The following is a 4,479-nucleotide window of genomic DNA, read 5'->3' on the forward strand; positions in this document are numbered from 1 at the left end:
ATCTAGTTGTGCCGGTCGTCGCGCAACAAGCCTAGCCACGACGAGCTCCACCACCGTGCGGTCTGGGAGCCGCGCTGCAGTCCTCAACTAAACTAGGCTGCTCCACCTTGCCGTCACCGGCCCTTTCTCCGCCCACCTCCCCCTTCTCCTAACATGCCCAAAACCCTCTCGATCTTAAAAGCCCCGTATCTTTTATCCTGTTAGGTTTTTGGGGATTCTAAAAATCTTCAACGAGGTTCCCCTAGTTGAATTCGGATGTAACTTTTCGAGTAGATGACTTTTCATATAAAAAACTTTTTAATCCGAGTTCGTATGCAAAGTTATGCCCATTTTACTAAATTCCAGAGAGATTTTGTAAATAAAGTCGAAATTCATATTTATAAATTTTCCCAACAACTAGACCACATATCACACGGGAAACTTCTTTTCTTTTATTTTTTGAACATTTCCATCATTTTCTTTTATTTTTTTAAAACTGAAAAGGCGGTCCACAAGGGGGGTGCATTTAGTAATGATGCACCTTCACAAAGTGCGCCATTACTATGTGTATGACTTGGTCAAACCTTGGTCAAAGTTAGTAATGACGCAAACTTAGTAATGGCGCACCTATGCAAAGTGCGCCATTACTAAGTTTGACCAAGGTTTGACCCAGTCATACACACAGTATCAAACCTTGGTCAAACTTAGTAATGGCGCACTTTTCACCTAGTGCGTCATTACTGTTTTGGTTACTAATGGCGTACCTACACATGACGCGCCAGATGTATAGTGTGTCATTAGTGTCCATATTGGCTATAGCTATTTTTCTAGTAGTGTGCTATATGCCTAGACTCATTGCAGCCTCGTCGATCAAACTAAGCTGCCATCCAGAGGCTACAGATTCAAGTACACAGGTAGGAAGAACATATTGCAGAGAATCAAATTAAGCAAGTGGCAAGTAATGATGAATGAAATTCAGCAATCTTACCCTAAACATAGCTACGGCCGCCGTTCAGACAAGGAGAACGGCGAGGGAAGCGTGGAGAACGGCGGGGAAGCGATGTCGCGACCATTGTCCTCCTCCTCTTGCGCTTCGGAGTCATCTTCGACTCGGTTGGAGGCTCCACAATCTGCAACGGCACCTCGTGCACCGTGGGTTCCTGATCTAGTGGATTCTTTACCTTGGATCAGAACGCTCACCACCTTCGTCTGGTCCACGGGCTGGACGAATCGGCATGCTCCATCGCCCAGAGGAGGATCTCGACGAAGTGCATCGGTTGTGCGGGTGAGGGGGGGGAAGCTTTGCCTTCTCTCTACTCATCATTTGCTTCAAAGTGGCCATTGTCGTCCAGTGCATCTGACTTGTGTTGTGAAACCAAGAACGGATCTCCGTCAACCTTCTCATCTTGATCTGGTCGCCGTAGGCGATCTCCATGAAGTCGGCGTTCTCGCCGCCGGCGATCTGCTCGATCTGCTGCACCATCGAAGTTTTTGCGTGGATGGAAGAGGGGGATGGATGTGGAAGCTGGGAAGAGCAAAGTTGCGGCCGCGAAAAGGAGGAGAAGGCTAGGAGATGGCCGCGGTTGTAATGGTGATGGAAGAGGAGAAGTTTCACGGCGGTGGCCATTTTCATTGGACGAGAGGGGCAGCGGTTTTGCATTGGACGAGAGGGCCACCTTATCATATTTTCCTAGGACTAAAATGCCCCTAGATTAAAAGGTGTCCCCACCTTATCATCAGTACTTTCGAGTACTTTCATCCGCGTACTTTCGAGTACCACGTATGTATGCACTGTTAGATCGAGGCAAGCGAACGGCTCCAAAAAACGCCAACTACTGTAAAAGTTGTACTGAAGTAATTATCATATCTCACACTAGTGCAGAACCGGCCTTTAGTGCCGGTTCGTGACGGTCTTTAGTGCCGGTTCACCAACCGGTACTAAAGAGTGGGGACTAAAGGTCTCCCCTTCAGTACCGGTTCGTCACGAACCGGCGCTAAAGTGCAAACACGTGGCACGAGCCAGGCCCGGGTGCGCGTAGGGCTTTAGTACCGGTTGGTAACACCAACCGGTACTAAATGTTTGGGTGTTTTTTTTAATTTTTTCTTTAATTTTGTGTTTTCAATTTAATTTAGTGATTGTTTTACATTATAATGAGTTGTTAAATCATTAGGTGAAAGTACCGCGGATTAGTTTCGACTGGATGCATTTGGATCTAGCTAGCTAAGTGAATAAGTATATGCCATATCCATATTATACTTGATCACCTAATTAGGTGATCAAGTATAATATATATGGATATGGCATATATATACTTGATTACTTAGGTAGGATCCATCCAGCTGAAACTAATCTGTGGTCTTTCATTAAATGATATAATAACTCATCATCATCATTATCATATTAATATAAAAACTCTTACATCATATCATCAACATGAGTATATATATATACTCTAGCTAGCTAGCTAAAAATCATCATAGTCGTCATTATCACTATTTAATCATCATAGTTATTACCGCTATCTAATCACCACCAATAGTAGCTTAAAGAAGAAACATTCACTTGTACCAGAAGCAAAAATATCATCGAGTTCAACATGATTGTCATGATATTATAAGCGTTCATATATAACACCACAAAAGCAAATCACTCTTTGAGATTAAGTTCAAAACGAAGAACACGAACATGAAAGGACAAGTACTAAGAGCAGCATGAACTAGCTAAATCACTCCTGCTAGCTACTCTCTCTCTGGTAAAATAGCATAGAACATGTATAGCTCTCCTGATTCATTATACTGGAGCATGCAGATGAGCCTGTCTCCTAATCGTGGGCTGCGCTTCTCATTGCTGCCCCCTAGTACTTCTCTGCGATCGTTAACAATTTTCCTCCAATCTTTCACTATTAAGCATTCATCGCTTGTAGAAATCTTGAATGCATTCATATGCAATGCAGGATATCTTGGCCGTAAGCTAACAATTGACATGCGACCTTTAGTCTCGATCACCTGAGGCACAACTGTCATCGGGAGTACCTGTTGAAGAACATCGTATAGTACTTAATTAATATACTTAGTAATGAAAGTTTAGCAAAAAAATTATGTATGCAAAAGATGCACTAAGGACAAATAGTAAAAATCTTACCATCATTCCTAAATAGATGTGACCGTAGTTCAATACCATCACTATTGGTCGCACGTTTTGAGTACTAACATTTCTAAGTGCAGGAAGAAAATTTGTCTTGACAGTATGAAGATCCTCAAGCCATGAAACATAATGACTTATCTCCTCGCAGTTTAGTTCAACTCCGGGACAGTAGTAGGTCCTGTCTACCAAGCGTCGGACATGTTTGCTTGAATGAAAATAAGCTGTCAATAGAAATTAGTTGTCAATTATTTTTGAATAAGCAATATCAAAGACAAAATTAAGTGCCCGTTTAACTGATGAGTTCTCGTCCGAAACCGCTGAAGACTCATATTGAGTCCACAAATTATACACATAGAGTTTAATGAAGACCAAATGCTTGTGATAGTTTGAAAAATAACATATTTAAATTGTGCATCTGAACGTAGAAAAAATACATTGATCAGTACCGCCTTTCAGCCAAAACGCGCTACTGCTACAGAGAAGTACATATAAAAAAATACATTGATCATCAATGATCTTTTTGTATAGAATCTAAATCGTCAATAGGAATCTACCACCGATTTAAGAACCGGCGAAGACTCCTATTGCAGCCACAGATCCTACACATAGAGTTCAATGAAGACCAAATGCTTGTGATAGTTTGAGAAGTAACATATTTAAGGTGGTCAAATTCTTGTTAGGGGAGCGAGGTGGGACTAAAAATAGCGCGTGCCACAACCTCTTTAGTACCGGTTCGTGCCACGAACCGGTACTAAAGATGCTGATGCCCGGCCAGCACCTTTAGTACCGGTTCGTGGCACGAACCGGTACTAAAGATTCACAATGAACCGGTACTAAAGGTCTCCTCCCGCCTAGTCATTTGAACCGACACTAATGGACGCATTAGTGCCGGCTCATATGCAAACCGGTACTAATGTTTTTCATATTTGACCCTTTTTCTACTAGTGTCATGTTCATGAACCCTTTTGTCCCAAAATAAGTGTCATGGTTTTAGTTTTAAATTTAAACTAAAAGCACGACACTTATCAGGGAGTATAGTACGTAGTTAGTACAGAATATTTACCCGCAATATAAGCGTTAGCAAAGCTTTCTCTTCTTGTGCTTGGAGGTTTTAGTACATGCGCTCACCAGCCTCTTCTTATAGGCAGACAGGTGCGCTACCTTGTCAGTGAGAGTAGAAGAGTGGGCGGCGAGCTTGGACATCAAATCCTTCAACAGAGCAGGGCAGCTTCTGGAGACATGATCGATCGAAGTCGTGTGTCGATCGCCATGGCCTCGTCTAGTTTTTTTTTTTGAGGGGGAGGCCTCGTCTAGTTTGGTGGGAGAGTTGATGAGCAAGTCAAAGCACGCGTCCT

This window comes from Triticum aestivum, chromosome 4B (genome assembly GCF_018294505.1).
Source record: "Triticum aestivum cultivar Chinese Spring chromosome 4B, IWGSC CS RefSeq v2.1, whole genome shotgun sequence".
NCBI classification, from domain to species: Eukaryota; Viridiplantae; Streptophyta; class Magnoliopsida; order Poales; family Poaceae; genus Triticum; species Triticum aestivum.